Genomic DNA, 20,866 nt, shown 5'->3' on the forward strand with positions numbered 1-20,866 from the left:
TAAAAGCAGACTTTGTCATTAAACGTCCCCAAACTGGGGCAGCGGTTGTCAAAGAAATTGGGAGGAAACCGGTCTCGGCGAAGCCCCGACGCCACCTCCCCCGACCCACCGGGTGGGGATGGGAGGGAGGGTTGGCCGCGTCCTGCGCTGACAGCGCCCTGACCTCCATTCATCATCCCGGGATGGAGAAGCAGGAAAAGCATCCGAGGGGGGAGAGAGGGGGCGGCTAGTGGCCTAAGAGAGAAGTTGGTTACCTCCGCGTGTGCGTGTGTTAAACGCCTCTGCTTAGTGTTGGGCGGAAAACAATTTAGCGGTTCTCGAACTTGAGCGGCCTCAGAACCTCCCAGAGGCTTACTAAAACACGGATTGCCGGGCCCCGCCCCCAGTTTTCTGATGGAGCAGATTCTAGGGTGGGCCTGGGGGTTTGCATTTCTAGTAAGTTCCCAGGTGACCGTGGTGATCCTGACCTAGGGCCACACTGTAAAAACACTTTTCAACGGTATTGAGAAGCTAAACATATACTGACTTACTGGCAAGTTGGGTCCTCTCCTTCTTCAGGGATGAGACCTAGATGGCGAAGCCTCATTCAAGTCCACACCTTTATATTGCGGCTGAGAAAAACGAGACCCAGAAAGGTTAAAGTATTTGTTCAACGTGAACCTCAAGTTTGTGCCCAAGTGGGAAGGAAGCCACCTCAGAATTGATCAGCAGGCCAAGAGTGGGGGAGGAAGGTGCTGCCTCTTTTCTGCGGCAAGGCAGCTACCCTGGGAGTCAAGAAGCCACTGTGTGACTTTGAGAAAGTCACATAACCAGAAGGTCTCTAGGCCACAATTGGATTTTTTAAGTTTCTAATCAGTAAAAAAGGACATACTTTACGCTGAGTATATGATTTTAATCGAATCTGAATCAAAAGATGTTTAAAGGGGCAACATAGGGGACACCTGGTTGGCTCAGCAGCTGAGCTGGCTCAGCATGCCTTCAGTTCAGGGCATGATCCCCAGATCCTGGGATCAAGTCCCACATCAGGCTCTTCGCAGGGAGCCTGCTTCTCCCTTTGCCATGTCTCTGCCTCTGTCTCTCATGAATAAATAAAAATCTTAAAAAAAATTTTTTTAAATAAAGGGGCAAAATAAATATTTCATTCAATATGTTGTACTGCTGCTTTTTTTCATGTATTTGGTGATTCAGGCAGCCAGATTTTCACTGATTTATCTGATACTTTCAACAATGTATGCCTGGATTCTTGGGGCCTGTCTTTGGGGCAAAATGAAAAAAGGGATGATCCATCTTCAACAAGAAGGTGAAAAAGACACTGAAACTCCCTCTTGGAACTGTGTACCTATACTCTTTCCTCTTCTTTCTTCTCCCGTACCCTCCCTCCCCACTTTCCTTCTCTGGTACTAACATTCTCCCCAACCCCACCCCCAGCATTCCCCAAGACCTACTTTTCTCCCCAGCCAATGACCTTGTTAGCTTCCACCTTCTTCTTGTCCTCCTCCTGCGGCACAGGACTACAAGGCCTGGAGTCTACCCTGGATACAGAACTCTTAATTCCCCCAAGGGAATAGGTTAGCAGCCTTCCACCGCAGTGAAATAGTCCTTCTCCGCAAGCCCCAAGTGGGGTATCCAACTGTGTTTTTCAAAGATGACTCCAAGTAGTACCATTCCCACTGGCAATGTGGGGTTCTAATGCAAACACCATGCATGAAGTTCTTAGATCGATTCTTCTGTATTTCTATACATACTATTTGTTGCTCAACATCTCAAAGATGTCCCTTCCCCTTCACATTGTCTTCTTCCTCAGACTTTCTCTTAGGACTCTCCATTCCCTCCATTCTTATTTTTGAATCTTTGCTCCAGGCTCCGAGTCAACAAGTCAGAGCACAAGCAGAAAACAAAGATCACAGTCCCCTACCAACGCTATTTAGCCAGGGTAAAGGCCCATGGCCTTATACTTCCCTCCATCCGAGTCTGTTCATGTGGCTGCTCATCTTTCCCACAGAGTTTAGACAGAATGCAGATCACAGCTTAATTTAGAGGGTTTAATTCTGCAACAGCATCAAGCATAGTGTTGGCACCCCAGAAGTGTTTATTGTTTTTATGGCTCTTTGTATTAACAATTATGTTTATTATTATTACTTCAGTAAGAATACTGTTATCTCTGAATTCTCCCCCTTTGCTTGGAGCAATCCTTGTCTAGTTCCTCCCTTCTCTCTCTGTTAGTTTCTCTATCCTAACCCTCCCCACCCAACACTAGCTCCCAGCCATCTCAAAACAGAGTCAAAGCTTGCAGTAAGGTGCTTTCTGCTACTCTCCACTCTGTTCATGGTGATTTCCCTTTGGCATCTTGCTTTCCTGGGGGCTTTCTTGCCTCCATGAAGGAGGGAGCATTTAGCATGAAAGTGATCATGACATTTATTACATTGGGAAGGAGCAGGCAGGGACTGTATATAGGTCTACATAAGTCACTATATAGAGTGAACTGGAAGGAATCCCAGTGAGTGAAGTGAAAAGAGGGGTGTCCCTCAGGTGCTGCAGACACACTACCCATTACAGCATAAACAAGAGAACTCCTTCGTTGTGAAGCATATCTGGAGAGGATTGTACTGAGAAAAATTACTAAAATGTACACAGAGAAATAGGTACTAATTTTCCCTCTTTTAAAATAAATCTGTCTACCTGAGTATATACTATATTTATTGAAAAAAATTTAGAAAATACAGAAAAGCATAAAGAAGGGGAAAATCATTTTAGACCCACTTACCCCCGGATAACACTGTTAACCCATTGAGGTATTTTTCCTGATCATTTTCCTCTTGTTATTGTTGTTGTTGTTTTTTTCTCATCAGTACAAATACATATTTTGTCTACACTGAGTATATGATTCTAATTGATCAGAACTGGAAGATATTTAAAAGGACAACATGACCAGATACCTTTATTCAATATTTTGTACTTTTTTTCTTATGCATTTGGTAATTTAAGCAGGGGCCAGTTTTATCGTTGATTTATCTGTACTTTTGTATTTTACAAAATTGTGTTTATTGTATATAAAAGTTGTTATCCTACTTTTTAAATTTAACGTTCTGATATAATTAAATCTTCTCCAAAATTTGCCTTTAACAGCTGTGTACTATTCCATCAAAGAGAGACATTGTTATTTATTCAACCATTATCCTATTGTCATATATTTAGATTGTTTCCATTTTAATTATGATAATGCATCAGAGTTAACTAAACATGTTGTCATAAATCTTTATTTACAATTCTGATTATTTCCTAAGGGTGAATTCCTATGAGTAGGAGCTTTGGATCAACAGATATAACATTTTAAAGGCTTTTGGCTGGTATTGCAAAATTGTCCTCTAGTGGCTCTAATGTACATTTTCATCTCTCAGATCTCAACAACAATGAGATCATCAAGCACAAGGCCCCAAGTGGAGACTTGATTGAATTATCCAGTTTGGATGACTGCACTAACCAGATAAAGAAAACAACTGCCAAATATTCACTACACTGGAGACAACGCTCAAGTGGGAAAAGCTGAACAACAATTGCTTGCTATGTGAGCTCAGTTATATTCATGATCTTATGTAACCTTTCCAATAACCCCTTGAGAAATAAGGTAACATTTACTGAGCATCTACTTTCACAGCCTCTGTGCTCGGTTCTATGTGTACACTCAGTCTTGAATCCCCGCAACAACCCTTCATTGTAGGTTTGATCAACTCCAGTTCCAGTATACAGATATGAAAAATTAAGTAACTTGCCTAAGTTCCCCCAACAACTAAGTGGTGGTACCAACGCCTAAACCTGAGGTTTTTCCAGTGTAACATTTCCTATAACTATTTCAGGAGGTATATAGGCTACTTATGGGGTAAGAAAAGCATATTCAGAAGATACTTAGGGATCCCTGGGTGGCGCAGCGGTTTGGCGCCTGCCTTTGGCCCAGGGCGCGATCCTGGAGACCCGGGATCGAATCCCACATCAGGCTCCCGGTGCATGGAGCCTGCTTCTCTCTCGCTCTCTCTCTGTGACTATCATAAATGAATAAAAAATTAAAAAAAAAAAAGAAGATACTTAAATTTTGTCAAGTCATTAAAGATCTTTTCTGGGCTTCTGAATGGCTGATTTTTTTAAAGGCATCCAAGTTAATTCAAGGAACTAAGGTATTTTATACACTGTAATTGATAGAAAAGTCTAAGGACTGTATACCTTAAGAGAATGGAGCGCTGATGTAGGAGTTAAGATTAAAGACTAGATACTAAAATTCATAGTATCAACAGTAGTTAGCAAATTGGCTTTTGTATACATTCCTATTCTCAAAGCTAATGTTTGGATAAAGATTTTTATCTTGATCAGAGGTGCTAGAAATAAAATATTGTATCCAGCTTGCTGGTTTCAAATTCTAGCTATTGAATGTATAAAGCTTTTAGTAATGAAGGGAATATGCTCATTTTCAAAATAAATACAAAAATTAATTTGTTACTAGGAAAATTAGCTCTCATTTGCTTGTTAGTGGGCCATTTACTAGTTACCTGAGTTGGCCTACCTTTCAATGCTGAGTATCACAAGGGCTGTCGGAGAAGTGTGCACAGTTGCTCCAAAATATTTGATGACTGAATGATGAATGAAAGTATAAGATTGACCTCTGCAACAATTAGTAAACAATGCAAGACAGCATGTAATTAAACCCTAAATTGCATGGTTTGGGCAGGATTACAGGTGAGCCTGGTACAATGCCATCTACTCCCCATACAAGTTGAGCTGGCTGGGATTGACTTCCCTAGTCCAGTGCTGCCAACTTGGGCATTCCTATGCGCCGGGTGTTCTGCTGACTTTAAGGGATCAGTCTTCTGAGCCCCCTGAGGCTGCCTAATGGATATGGGTACTCTAAGGGGGTGGATGACATTAAATAAAAGGGGAAATTGTGCAGCAAAGCAAATCTGGGTTTGGATACAGTCTTTAAACAAGCCAGCAAGCTTAGACATTCTGAATCCCAGTTCCTTCATCTGTGAAAACTGGAAATATATCTGAAGTATCTCTCTCATTATACGATTGTTACTGGGTTATCTGATACAATCATACCAGTTGTTTATGGCTAGCACCTGTTTTGAGAGGTCATGCAATGTCCATTGCACTTTTAAAAACATAACCTTTGGTAGGCACATTATAAATGGCAGTTATAGTAGTAAGAGTCTGAGTCAGAGGTGAATCAAGGACAGAGAAATGGAAAACAGGACAATGCAAGGCCATTTTTGTGACCCGTGCTGCATGCTTGATTTTGCACACTCCTTAAGTCCCAGACAAATAGAATTTGTTGACACTGAGTTCTAAGAGACTCCATTTTTCCCAAGATATCAGATTCTCTGAAGCAAGCACAGGCCCCATTTAGTCCCACGTGAAACCTCTACCTTCTACAACTCTCTCTGTTTGCTCTCCTCCCCACCCCCACCCTCTCACGTGTTAGGCTGAGAAACTTGGATCCTCCAGCTGTTAGATATTGTGCAGCTGACGGCAGCCCAGGGCAGCAGGCAAGAGACTCCAGATGAAAGCCAAAACTCAAAGAAAACTGGACTTCAGAGCTTTGATACCAAACAGCCTCTGTTAAATTTGTTCAGTCGGCCATTAACAGGGAAGGAGTTTCTCACACGTCCTGTAAGGGGGTTTGGTGATGGGGTGCTTCTATGGAGGGGAATAATCAAGGTTCCAGAGCCCAGGCAGGACAGAATCAAAAGCCAAACTGCTGTTGCAAGTTTAGAGAGGTAATGTGCTACCTGGTTGTGCTCTCACTGTATTCTTTTCTTTCCCTCTTATGAGGTACCGGGGATTCACTGGGACTTTGGGCCATAGTGACAGAAAACCAACTATGTCCCAGCCTATGTCACCCGTCCCATTTCTTTAGAACAGCCCTTACAGTGGAAGCCCAAGAAAGGAAAAGGAGTTGAGAGGAAGACAGAGATACTGGGGCTCCCAGTATCCTGTCCCACTCAGATTCAGATACCAGTTTCATCTTCTTTGCCTTCTATTGGTTCATCAACTAGGAAATGAAATCATCTGAGGTTCGATGGGCCCAATTTGACAAGTGCCTTACCTATGAACCTCTGCCTGGAATAAAGAAGGACAAAAATTAATCATAGTCCACCCTACTGACTTCCTCATTTCTTTAAAAGAAACAAAACACCAAACCAAACCAAAAAAACTCATAAACCTTGTCTTTATTATTCAGGACAGATATAGACAGGATGTCACATTACTCACTGCCTTAAAGTTCTTTAGTGGTTCCCAGCTCCTTTGACATAGGGGACAAGTGCTCCCTGCTGTGAACCAGCCCACCTCTCCAGCCCGGCTCCCCAGTGGCTCACCGACCTGCACCTTTTGCTCTACATCTCTTTTCTCTCCCTCAAGAGGTCATACTTTCTCGTGCTTCCCAACCTGACCAGTTTCTGTCCCTCTGACTCAAACTCTTATTTATTCTTTAAGACTTCCCGCTAGCATCACCTCCTCTAGGAACACTCGCTGAATTCTCCCTCCCCAACTCCAGTTGTCTGCCCATTGCACTGGAGTTGAACCCTCTCCCGTCCTTTATCACAGCATCCATAATGGGCAGTATAGTTGTGATTGTGAGTCCATCTGACTTCCCTCAGCTGGAATACCCCCAAGTGGAAAGGCAATTCGTTTCAACTTTGTACCCTCAGTGCTTAGCATGACACTTAGCACATATTGGGTATCCAAAGTATAAATATATCAGATGGATGAATGAATGAAGAGTTAATGAATCAAGTATCTCTGTCACAGCAGTTGAAGCCTAGTCAATCTATGTCGTCTGGAAAGCTGAAAGGATACTAATAACCAATACTGCACCTGGGGTAGAATTATAGTTTGAATACCAAAACCAGATCCTTGCCTAAAGCAACTATTGACTGATTTGTCTTAGAAACAAAGTCGGATGGCCACCACATGGTATTCTGCATTTGGATGCTAATGGTGTATCTGAAAGGACAGCATATGACTGACTTTCAGCTGTATTTTGTTTTAATTTTTATTTTGAGATAATTATAGATTCCCATGAGTTGTAGGAAATAATACAGAGTTCCTGTATACCCTTCACCTAGTTTTCCCCTAAATATAGCACAGTATCTAGCCTAATTATAGTAGTGTATCTTAATCAAAGATGTCTTAATATCTTAATCGAGTTTGACACAATCATCAACCTTATTCAGATTTTGCCAGTTTTACTTGCACACTGATTTGTGGGTAGTTGTGTTTTGAAATGATTTGTACGTTATTGTGTCTGTGTGGCTAAGCCCCTGAATGTCTGGCCACAACCATTAAGAGTCAGGATTGTGCCCAGTTGGCCCCATAAAGAAAGGGCTTGAGTTTCTCCCAGAAAGCTTACAGCAACAGGATTCATTCCTCATCCAGTCTCTGCTTTACACCCTCCCTCTCCTGAGATTCGACTGTAGAATGTCTTATTCCTCCTATGACAGGACAAGAAAAGACACAGTCTTCCTGGATGATGAGTTGGAATAATTCCATTCACCCTTCTCTGCCATCAGCCAACACAACAGAGTAGGCTACATATTTTGCAGAGTCTAAGTACAAAATAAAAATGCAGGGTCCCAGTCAGAAATGGGGAAGTCAGCCCTTTTCCTCCCCAGCTGCTTGAAGCTCGGCCGCCATCATGAATGACACAGTAACTATCTGGACCAGGAAGTTCATGACTGACTACTTCAGCAGAAACAGATGGTCATTGATGTTCTTCATCCTGGGAAGGCAATAGTACCTAAGACAGAATTTGGGGGAAAACTAGACAAAATGTACAAGACCACACCAGATGTCATATTTGTATTTGGATTCAGAATCCATTTTGGTGGTGGCAAGACAACTGCCTTTGGCATGATTTACGATTCCTTGGATTATGCAAATAAAAATGAACCCAAACATAGACTTGCAAGACATGGCCTGTATGAGAAGAAAAGACATCAAGGAAACAGCGCAAGGAATGCAAGAATAGAATGAAGAAAGTCAAGGAGACTGAAAAAGCCAATGTTGGTGCTTGCAAAAAGTGAGTTGGAGATTGAACAACAGAAAGAGTAAAGATTCTGCAGTAGCTTTATTTTCAGTGATTGTGCAGATTTTTCATGAGAGGATTAATAAACTAAGAACGTTAAAAACCAAAACAGAAACAAAACACACACACACACACACACACACACACACACACAAAAGGAATGGGGAAGTCAATCTCCCTTTCTTATACCCATAGCAGATGGCCAACCCCTAACGGGCTGTAAAGTGCATACCAAGATACCCTAGGAGATGAGCTATAGGCCCCTGCCCAGATGTCTCCTGAAAGCACTGTGAAACTGCCAGGCTTGGGGGGAGGGGGGTAGGAAGCCACTGCCTCATCCTTCCCTGAGATGCAATGGGTTACATGCCCTACACCAACCCTCCCCACTTACGCCTAGGCCCCTATCAGAGGCAGAGGGTGACTGAAGCCATGGAGCAAGTATCGGGTGGGAAAAGCTGGGGAAAGCCAGGGCACTAGGAGTCAAGGGAGTAGACAGCTGAGCCCCTATCCTGGGTAGGCAGTGGGAGGCAGGATGACATGTGAGCTGAGACTCCAGAACTCCAGTGCATGTTCTACTGCCCAGTTGAACTTCCCTTACAAAATACAAATTCAAAGAGAAAAATGTCAAGATAGTAGCCCCAGAGATTAAAACCAAGTGTGGGACCTGAGGGCAAGTCTCTGTGTAACACACACCCATGAAGTTGCCTGAATATACCAAACTCAGAATTCATTAATTGCATTTGTTACTCTGTAATTGCCTTAGTCCAGACCCTTATCATTTTTTTATGTGGAAGATTGCAAAAGCCTCTTTATTAATTGTCTTGCCTCCCATCTGCCTCCATCACTGGTCTGTTTTTCATATTACCAATGGAGACGTCTTTAGAAAAGTCAAGTTTGATGATGCCATAGCTTTCCCTCCACCTGCACCTCACCACTTTTAGGATGAAATCAAACTCATAAGCAAAGTGCATTAAACCTTTCACTCCAGTCCTGAGCAAGTATCTCCTCAATGTGGTCTGTCTCCTACCATTCCCCACCCCTGACCTTGTTCCCCTGACCTTGTTCCCTCCCTTACTTTACTCAACTTCTTCAGAATGTTCCAGGATCATGTCTCTAGGCCCTTGCTGGAGCACCTTCACTGCCTATTGCACCAAATTCCTATTTGTCCTGCAAAACTTAGCTCAATTGTTAGCTCCTCTGGTCTTCTTTGCCCAGCGCAATAAAATAGGTGATTATCCAAGGGCTCATATATCACTTGGTGTTTACCCTTATTATAGTACCTACTGCATTGTTTGGTAATTAACCATTTTATGCTGTCATGTTTCTCAACCATAGGAGATGTCATTTACACTGTGGTGTATTTTCAATTTTCCTCAACTGATGTGATCCCCTTGAAACCCCTAGTTACCACTGTATTCCTAATACCTTGCACAACTTCTGGAATAAGATAGGCAGTAGATAGATGTTTTCTAAAGAGAGGAAAAATTGTAGATGCCACTGTATATAGTATTTCTTACTCTCCCAGCTCTGGCCCCACAAATTCTCCCCACTTTCTTAGCTGTTTGATGTCTTAGGAGCTAATATGGTTTGACAGCACAATCTGATCGTGCAGGCACAGGCGGTTTAGGTGACAGAAAATAACGATTTGACCAAATTTGAAGCAGTGGCTGTGTACAGACAGTTTTGGTCCCTCAGATTGGGGCCTTTGATATTAAACACAGAAATGCTGATAGTTATCTCCGTCAAGAATGACCAATTCATAAAGTTACCATGCAGCATTCTGAAAAATAAACAGAAATGTTTAAATATACAAAGCAAGAAAAAATGTTTTATGGACGCAGAAAAACAACTTACAAGTGCATAACATGGGGGCGCCTGGGCGGCTCTGTCGTTTAAGTACCTGTCTTCAGCTCAAGTCATGATCCATGAGTCCAGGGATAGAGCCTGAGTCAGGCTCCCTGCTCAGTGGGGAGTCTGCTTCTCCCTCTCCCTCTGCCCCTAGCCCCACTCATGCTCACTCTCACTCTCTCAAATAAATAAAATCTTTTTTAAAAAAATACATAACATGCAGTTGTTAAAACTTATAAAACTATACTCCACAAAAAAGAATTTTACTGTATACAAATTTTTTTACAAATCAGTTATGGTGAGGGAGGCTCTACAATGTAATACAAATTGTAACAACTGAACCTAAATATAACAAACTAATACAATGATAATGTAGAAGAACTAACCCAAGTTTCTCTGGAAAACAGTATTTGACTACATATTATAAGGCCAAAAGAAAAACAAATACACAAAAAAGGTATTTTAGTAAATTTCTTTTCTTTTTTTAAAGAAAGATTTTATTTATTTGAAAGAGAGAGGGACAAGAGAGAGCATAACCATGGAGCAGGGAGAAGGAGAAGCAGGCTCCCCTGCTGAGCAGGGAGCCAGAAATGGGGCTCGATTCCAGGACTTTGGGATCATGACCCGAGCCAAAGGCAAAAGCTTAACGGACTGAGCCACCCAGATGCCCCAGTAAATTTATTTCTCAAAGGGATATGGATTAGCAATTCTGAAACTACTTTGTGTATATAGTAAGGGTGAACAAATAAGCACATTGTGGAAATGTAGAATGTATGCAGAAATAAATACATTGTAGAAATGTAAAATTTCATTGTAGAAATGAAAGCCAGGCTTTTCAAAGTCAGAGGAAGAAGTTACAAATAAGGAAAAGGGAAATATTAGAATGAAGGCTGTGTGTTAAATAAGAGTCAGAGGTAGCAGTATGAACTCATGGTTTTAAATATATATATACAGAGAAAAGTACACAGAAATAAACATAGATGTGTATAGGCACCAAGTACACTCCTTGTATTCACACATACATTTCCTAGCTCTATCTGCTGAGAGGGCCCAAAAGCAATGACATTCCAGCAATAGTGTGCATACCCAGCACTCAAATTGTGATTTCTATATACCATTCTTCAGTAAAAGGAATTAGAAATTCTTCAAAAAGTATTTGATTCTAGGGCTAGGACATTTGGAAAAATACAAGATCAGCCAGGAATATCTTCTGTTGTCAACAAAGGAAGGAAGTACTCAATAAAGGGCTGGAGTATACAGAAAGGGCAGAGAAGCCAACCTGCAGCTAAAGCTGGCTACAATTTCAGCAATAAAGTAACTAGCAGTTTTATTGGATTATAACCAATAGACCAAAATAAGTATACCTGAATCCATACTGATATAAGTAACTGAATGAATGAATGAATGAATGAATGAATAAAATAGAATAAAAGCAGAAACTCCTCATTATAGAATAATTCCAAATAATAAATGAGAAGGAGTTAGGAAAACAGAAAATCTTTATTAGAACATCACATTAATATTCTTTAGGGTGCTACAATCAGTGGGCAAAAGGTATTTTCATAGTCTCAAAATATCACCCCAAGATATTAATCACAAAACTTTTAACTGCCTTTACTTTGAACAAAGAGAGTAGATACCGCCTCAACAAAGTGATTCATGTTGACATCACTAATAATAAGATATATTAATACTATGTCCCCCTAGTATGATACATTGAGAAAAACATATCACTTCTGTGCTATTCTTGCCCCAAAATGGAAAGCATCAGACAAACTGAAATTGAGAGACAATCTACAAAATAACGAATACTCTTCAAAAGTGTCAAGATCAAGAAAAAAGGAAATGTTACAGACTGAGAGCCAATGAGACATGACAACTGAATGTAAGATGGGACACCAAATTGAGTTCTATAACAGAAAAATATAGTAGTGGAAAAACTGATGAAATCTAAGTAAGTTCATAGTTAAGTTATTTTGAGAGTCAATAAAGATATTACAGGTGAAAATACTTCTCAAAGGGTAAAACACTTTACAAATATTAATTTTAATTTCACTGTCCCAACACAATGAAATATATGGCATTTTTTAAATATAAAAAAAACCCACAAGGCACAAATTTTTAGAAACAGATAATTTTTGTAAAGTGGTCACTTTTTTAAAAAAACCTAAAACATATTTTTTTCAGCACTTAGCTATGTAGTCAGATGTGAGATGTAACAATTCTTTTCTATAGCTTCTTTAGCAATGAGCCCAGTCTGGTTGCCAGGACCATAAAAACAGAAGGCTGTTGATCATTAGTCTGTGTAAAACAGAGCACTTGGGCATCTCACATGGAACTCGCTTTTTAACTTGTTTCAAGAGGTGGCGCACAGAACTGAAAAGGGTATTGTATGCCTGAATGAGTGCACCAAAACACCAGGCCAGACTGGGGTGTGGGCACCCACTTATGTGTGCAACTGCCTTTTTACCTAATTAATCCTCTCCTTGCAAGCCTGAACGGGGCCTGTGAACTTCACATTCCACTGGTAACTGGAACTCTGGGTCCTACAAAACCTGGAGGCTTTAATGGAACATTATTTGTTCAGGGCCCTTGAAGCAATGATATCTAATGGAGCAGAAGCAAAGAGAAAATGCCCTGAGCTTTAGTAAGAACAGTTGATTTCCATCACAGACCTGGCCCTGTCACTCCCCTGCTTAGAAACCCTGGAGGGCTCCCTTCCTGGATGGAGTCCAAACTCTTCTGAACCAACCCTGGTCTCATCTTTCCACACACTCTTGCCACTCCCACCTTCTCCCCACCCCTCCCAAATCTCTAGGCTTGTGCTTCTCAAAATGTGGCTTACAGACTACCTGTAAGAAATAAGCTGATGGTATTTGTTTAAAATACAGATATCCTTGTCGGACCTCAGGGCCACTAAATCAGAAATTTCTGAGTGTAGAGACCTCAGGACTCAGTATGTTAAAACTAACTCCTCCAGCAATTCTTATAAACACAGAGTTTGGAGATACTGGTCTAGCCATATATAAACTGCCTGTTCCTTGAATTCAGCATACACTTTATTTCTCAGTCCCTGTGCTTTGCTCTTCTTTTCCTCTCCATAAACTTACTAAAGCTTCCTTTATTGAGTACTTTTGGTACGCTAAACACAGCCTGTACATTAAAGCTTCAAGGCCTAACTCATGTTTATGGATTATCTGATGCCTTTCCTGATCCCTTTCAAGCAATCAACAGAATTAACTGAGTATCTACTAAGCATCAGGTTCAACGTGCAAAAAAGGAAATAGATATGAACTAGATTCAGTCTCTGTCCTCAAGATGCTCAGTCAGAGTAACGGAGATCTTGTGTCTCTGTGTCCCAGAACCGCAGCACTGGAAGAGATTGAAGTGGCAGCCAGTCCAGATGGGGAGGCTCTTTATGGCATTAAGATGCACAGGCACCATAATAACTGTAGTTCATTGTGTGCCAAGCCAGCAGTGCTTTTCTTTCTAAAATGTCTATTACAAAAGGAATGCTAACGTGCTTTTCTAAGACGTTTGATTTGGCTACAAGTTTTACAGAAGTAATACTGAGGTTCTGATGTATTCCATTTCCTTCTCTACGTCTTAGAGAAAGCTTATGGCAGAACCAAGTATACAAGAACTCCAAGTGTGTGTTAGCATGGGGTGCACACAAAATAGGTCCTCACTAAATGTGCACCGAGTGAATGAATGAATCAGTGAGTGATCAATCTGCTTTATAATCTTCTAAAAATAATAAACCACCTCTGACAGCACTAGCCTGCAGCATGAGTCTCTGCTCTAATACTGAATATCCCTCACATTCTGGAACTTTGAGTTTACCCTCCCTTTTTTTCAGTCCTTTGTTCTCTTTTCAGATCTTTAGCTTTAATTTGTCAAAACTGTATTTCCCTCTATTTTTGTGAATTAATTTTTTTCTTCCTAGGTCTGTCACTTGGTACTTTCAAAGTTTCTTCTCCTCTCACTTTATTTCCCTCCCCCTTCTCTCCACCTCCCTCCCTGTGTCCCACATCCTGAGTGTGAAGGCAGGCAGGATTAATCTAGCCAGGAACATGATGTCTGAAAGCCATGACAGATGCACTAAAGTGTTTAGCGGTGATAAAAGGCAGCTCTGATGGGCTCTGTCAGGAATCCCTCAGGAACACGGAGGGAAATATTTGCTAACCCCTCTCCTGGCTCCAGGCCACCAGGCCTCACAACAGGATCATACCTAGAAAAGTCGAGGGAGAAAAGTGGTAAAACAAGAAAGTCTCCTTCCCCTCTTGGCACCCCACTCAAGAGACTTTTAACTAGAACCCAAATTCTCCTTTCTTCATCTTAAAGGCCCTGGCTTAAAACTGTGAGTGGCCACAAACTTTGATTTAAACCTTGGGTAGCTGAAAGAATACTGTAAGGCATTGGGACAGAAAACCATATAACCTACTTCTGGCTTGCAAAAAGAAAAGATGAGTGATAGTGAACAAGATCCCTTTAGTGCTGTGTTTAATCCAACATCCATGCTGTGTGTGTGTGTGTGTGTGTGTACACAAAACACACAAGCATGCCTGTGCATTTAACTTCTATTTCCCCTCCAAGTACATTCAAGTAATAATTTCTGAACTCTTATTATATGCCAGTCACTCTGGTTGGTTATAGAGAAACAGGGCAAATAAGGCAGGTCTTTGCCCTCAGGAAGCTCAAAATGCCTTTGGTAACAGATGCTCTAAAAGAGGCTTAGCCAGTGTTCTGGGAGAGTCCAGAATTTGGGGAGTTGGGAGAAAGGCATGGGGACAGAATAAAAAAGAAATGAAATCTTCCAGAAAGTGGTAGCATCTTAGGTAGTAACCTGGGAGGTTAGCTTTGGTAAATCAAGGAAAAAGAAGAAAAAGACTTCCAGCTATAGAGATGGGAAGTAGGAACATTCTAGGAGGAAAAAGCAATCTGATAAGTGGCATATCAGCAATCTGATAAGTGCTCAGGGAACAGATTAATAGGAAATTTCAATGCTAGCAAAATTTTAGGTTTTGTTTTGCAGTCAATAGAGACCACTAAAGAGCCTTTCCTTTTGAGCAGGAAAGTGACATAATTTATGTTTTATAGAAAATCAAGTTAGAATGACTCGTTAAGTAGTTACTGTAACACCCTAAGTGTGATACAGCAAGAGTCAGAACTGGATAATAGAAATGGGAATTAAAAGAATAGGAAAATATGATATTAGTTTCTAACTAATTGTGGCTTTAGAGAGTAATGATATTAAGACAGAAAACTTTGGTTCAGAATGGTTGACTGGTCATGTACATTTATGTCTTTACTCCTAAGAATATATTAAATGATACTGAAAAAATAATAAAGTTATTAATACTCTTTAACCAAGATGGAAAGTGGGGGCATTTGGGCACAACAGATTTCAAATATTTATGGAAGACTAAAAGCAGATAAAAGAGTAGTGACCGGTGAAGCAGTGTGGAAGAAGCAGACCTGAGAATATACACAGAGAAAAGTTGGTCTGTCTATAGAGCCCTGGAGAAACTCAAGAGCTGAAGAGGCCAAAGCCTAAGTATAGGGAGAAAAAGCAAGAGTCTAGAGACATGACAGTCAACTTTCAACATATCCCCACTAACTGTGTACAAAAGTGCCAGGCAGTCAGGCACCAACAAATGGAAGGAGGGATAAATCTACTCTAAAGAAACAGAACAAACTATTTGGGAAAAGCTAAGGGAACTATTATGGAAGTTGACACCTCTGGCATTTAGGGAATCTCAAAACATAATGGCCTGTTTACTCTCTCCTCACCACTGGTGTGAACAGCCTCTTTTGATCTGTTCTACCTGCATACACAGAGCTCACAACCTGTCTGCCTGCTGCCTTATATGTAAGTGAGGAAATAAACATCTTAAAATATGAATAAGAAACATGGAGATAAACTAAAAGGAAAAGAGTAGAAGTAGGAAAAAATACAGAGAATGAAAACAGAACTGTAACAAGAAGGTACAAGTTTTGCTTTATTAATGCCATGGTTCTCAAATCATTCTAAGAATACAATAATTTGTAATAGCTTAAGTCAGATAAGAGTAGGATAGTATTTAGAAACACTTAAAACTATGGATACCTGAAATATCAATAATAATAATAATAATAAATTTATCTTCTAGGTTAGAAAGTAAAATACAGAGGAAATCTCATAGAAAGTAAAATTTAAAAGACAAACATATATAAGAGATGAGAAAAAAGACAAAACATCACTCCAGTTGTTCTAATATCTGATTAATAGAAAGATAAAATTAAGAAACAGGAAAAAGAAAAATTATAAAAGAAAAAATTTCACAGAACAGTAGGACATAAGTCCTCATATTTAAAAGTCCCATTAAGGGATGCCTCAGGGGCTCAGTCAGTTAAGTGTCTGCCTTTAGCTCAGGTCATGATCCTAGGGTCCCAGGACAGAGCCCTGCATTAGGTTCTCTATTCAGTGAAGAGTCCGCCCTCTCCCTCTCCTCCTGCCAGCTGCTCTCCCTGCCTGTGCGTTCTGTCAAATAAATAAAATCTTAAAAAAAAAAAAAAGTTTTAAAAGTCCCATTAAGTACCAAGCATAGTGAGTGAAAAAGATGCTTGCCTAGACATCTATTTGTAAACTTTTAGAACATCAAGGTGAAACAGAAGTTCCAAAAGCTTCCAAGGAATAGAAATTGAATACTTAGGGATGCCTGGGTAGCTCAGGAGTTGAGCATCTATCTGCCTTCAGCTCAGGGTGTGATCCTGGGTCCAGGGATAGAGTCCTACATCAGGCTCCCTATGAGGAGTCTGCTTCTCTCTCTGCCTATGTCTCTGCCTCTCTCTGTGTCTCTCATGAATAAATAAATAAAATCTTTTAAAAAAATTGAATATTTATAAAAAACTAGAATCATACATGGGATAGAAAACGTATTCAAAGAAATAACAGCTGAACGCTTCCTTAATATAGGGAAGGAAAGACACGTCTAGTTTAGGAAGCAGAGTCCCAAACAAGGTGAACCCAAAGAGGCCTACACCATGACACATAACAATTAAAATGTCAAACATTAAAGATAAAGAGAGAATTTTAAAAGCAGCAAAAGATGAGCAAAAAGTTACATATAAGAGAAACAGCATAAGGTTATCAGCTGACTTTTCAGCAGAAACTGCAGGCCATAAGAGAGTGACATGCTATATTCAAAGTATAGAAAGGTAAAAACTTACAATCAAGACTACTCTACCTTAATAAAATCTTAAGAAAAAAAAAAAAAAAAAAGGAATACTCTACCTGGCAAGATTATCATTCCAAATAGAGAAATAAAGGACTTCCCAGAATAACAACAACAAAAAATTAAAGGAGTTTACCACCACTAAACTGACCTTAGAAGAAATGTTAAAGCAACTTCTTTAAATGAAAAAGAAAAGGCCATAATCACACATAAGAAAATCATGAATAAAACATTGTAAAATATGACCATATATATATATACATATACACACACACACACATATATACACACACACACATATATAAAACATGAGATGAAGAGTAAAAGTGGAAATTCCTTTAGAATGTGCTTAAATTTAAGTGACCACCAACTTAATATAGACTACTATATACTTAAGATGTTATATAAAAACCTCGTGGTAACCACAAACCCAAAACCTATAATAGTTACACAAAAATAAAGAGAAAGGCAAATACAACACCACAGAAAGTCATTACAGAGAGAGCAAGAGAAGAAGAGAGGAAAAGAGAATTAACTACAAGAACATCCAGAAAACAAAGTGGCAATAAGTACACACCTATCAATAATTATTTTAAATATAGTCTAAATGTGCCAACCAGGAGACATAGGGTGATGGAATGGATGAAAAAACAAGACCCATTTATATGCTGCCTACAAAAGCCTCACTTCAGACCTAAAGACATATAGACTGAAAGAGATGGAAAAAGAAGAGCTGGAAAAAGATATCCCATGTAAATGGAAGTGAATAAAAAAGAGCTGGGGAGGCAATACTTATATCAGACAAAATAGACAGGATACAACAATTATGAATCTCTATGTGCCCAACACTGGAGCAGCAAAATGCATAAAGGAAACATTAACAGACATAAAGGAAGAAACTGACAGTAATATAATAATAGTAGGGAACTTCAATACCTCACTTACATCAATGGAGAGATCATTGAGGCAGAAAACCATTAAGGAAAAAGGTTTTTTTTTTTAAGATTTTATTTATTCATGAGAGACACACAGAGAGAGAAAGACAGAGACACAGGCAGAAACAGGCAGAGGGAGAAGCAGGCTCCATGCAGGGAGCCCGATGTGGGACTCGATCCTGGGATTCTAAGATCATACTCTGCCTGGTGAAAGGTAGGCGCTAAACCGCTGAGCCACCCAGGGACCCCAGAAACAGTATTTTTGAATGACACATTGGACCAGATGGACTTAACAGATATATACAAAACATTCCATTCAAAAACAACAGTATACACATTCTTTTCAAGTGCACATGTAACATACTCCAGGACAGATCACATGTTAGGCCACAAAACAAATCTCAATAAATTTAAGAAGACTAAAATCATATCATGCATATTTTATGACTACAACAATTTGAAACTAAAAATCAATCACAAGAAAAAGACTGGAAAAAAGAAACGTGGAGGCTAGCCAACATGTTATTGTACAATCAATAAGTAAGCAGAGAAATCATAGAAGAAACTTAAACAAACATGGAGACAAATGAAAATGAAAACACAATGGTCTAAAATCTTTGGGGTACAGTGAGAGGAGAGAGAAATATACAGCAACACAGGCATACCTCATAAAACAAGAAAATCTTGAATAAATAATTTAACCTTACATCTAAAGGAACTAGAAAAATAAAAACAAACAAAGCCCAAGATGAGTAGAAGGTAGGAAATACCATAGATCAGAGCAGAAATAAGTGACATGGATACACACACCAAATAAATAAATAAATAAATAAATAAATAAATAAATAAAACCAGGAGGTGGTTCTTTGAACTGATAAACAAAACTGATAAACCTTTATCCAACTCATTAAGAAAAAAAGAGAAAGGAGACAGGCAAATAAAATCAGAAATGAAAGAAAAGTTACTACTGCCACATCAGAAATACAAAGGATTTTAAGAAAATACTATGAAAAATAACATACTAACAAACTGGACAACCTAAGAAAATAGATAAATTCCTAGAAACACAATCTTCCAAAACTGAATCCAGAAGAAACAGAAAAGCCTAACAGACCAAGTACTAGTAATGAAATTGAATCAGTAAAAAAAAAAAAAAAAATTACTGTCCAGCACCAGATGGATTCATGAGTGAATACTACCAAATGTTAAAGAGTTAATAGCTATTCTCAAACTATTCCAAAAAATAGAAAAGGAAGGAAAACCTCCAAGTACATTCTACGAGGTCAGCATTATCCTAATACCAAAACCAGACAAAACACTACAGAACTACAGGGCAATAAAACTATAGGCCAATATTCCTGATGGAAACAAATGCAAAAATCCTCAACTAAAAATCAGCAACCCACATTCAACAATATGTTGAAAGATCATTCATGATTAAGTGAAATTTATTCCAGGGATGCAAGAATGGTTCAATACTTGCAAATCAACTAATGTTATACACCACATTAACAAAACAAAGTATAAAAATCATATGATCATCTCAATAGATGCAGAAAATGCATCTGACAAAATTCAATATCTATTCATGATAAAAAACACCTCAACAAAGTGGATTTAGAGGGAACATATACCAAAATAATAAAACCTGCATACGAAAAAGCAATAGCTAATGTCATACTCAATGGTGAAAAACTGAGAGCTTTTCCTCTAAGGTCAGGAACAAGATAGGGATGTTCACTCAGTATTTTTATTCAATAAGGCACTAGAAGTCTTAACCCCAGCCACCAGCCAAGGAAAAGAAATAAAAGGATGAAGTTAAACTGTCTCTCTCAGCAGAAGACACAATACTATATCTAGAAAACCCTAAAGACTCCATCAAAAAACTATTAGAAGTAATAAATGAATTCAGTTAAGTTGCAGGATTCAAACTTAATACCCAGAAATAGGCTGCTTCTCTATAAACTAAAAACAAAGTAGCAGAAAGAGAAATTAAGAACATAATATTATTTACAAATTGTATAAGAAATAATAAAATACCAAGGAAGAGACTTAACTAGGGATATGAAAGACCTATATTCTGAAAACTAGAAAACACTAATGAAAAAAAACTGAAGATGATACAAATAAATGGAAAGATATCCCATGCTGACAGAAGAATTTATATTGTTAAAACGTCTCTACTCCTCAAAGCAGTCTACATATTTAATGCAATTCATATCAAAATACCAACAGCATTTTTTCACAGAACTAGAAAAAATACTACTACAATTTGTATGGAATCACAAAAGACTCTGAATAGCCAAGGGAATCTTGAGAGAGAAGAACAAAGCTGGAAGAATCACAATTTCAGATTTCAGAATATTCAACAAAACTGTAGTCCTCAAAACAGTAGGATACTGGTACAAAAAATAGACATATAGATCAAATGAACAGAAGAGAGGCCCCAGAAATAAACCCTCACTTACATGGTCAAGTATTCCATGACAAAGGAGGCAAGAACACAGAATGAGGATAAAACAGTCTCTTCAACAAATAGTGCTAAGAAAACTGGACAGCTACATGCAGAAGAATGAAATTGACCACACCATACACAAAAATGAACTCAAAATGAACCAGAGACCTAAATGTGATACCTGAAACCATAACACTCTTAGAAGAAAAATTGGAGGCAATTTCTTTGACATTGGCTTTTTTTTCTAGATATGTTTCCTAAAGCAAGAAAAACAAAAGCAAAAATAAACTATTGGGACTAGTCCAAAATAAAAAGCTTTTGCACAGTGAAGGAAACC

At 39.2% G+C, this 20,866-nt stretch overlaps 1 protein-coding gene across 8 annotated transcripts in view; it reads right to left on the minus strand.

The window, feature by feature from the left end:
* Positions 1-20,866, minus strand: part of BOC (BOC cell adhesion associated, oncogene regulated) — a 120,980-nt gene that overhangs the window by 71,907 nt on the left and 28,207 nt on the right. For 7 of the 8 annotated variants that reach the window (XM_077884515.1, XM_077884507.1, XM_077884505.1 and 4 more), the window contains exon 2: positions 531-611. The gene's annotated coding sequence lies outside the window, so the exon portion shown is untranslated. Of the gene's footprint in view, positions 1-254; positions 274-530; positions 612-20,866 lie in introns of those variants that run through there. The other variant, XM_077884511.1, reaches the window with a different exon arrangement.

Source organism: Canis aureus, chromosome 35, assembly GCF_053574225.1.
Source record: "Canis aureus isolate CA01 chromosome 35, VMU_Caureus_v.1.0, whole genome shotgun sequence".
In the NCBI taxonomy this organism is placed as follows: Eukaryota; Metazoa; Chordata; class Mammalia; order Carnivora; family Canidae; genus Canis; species Canis aureus.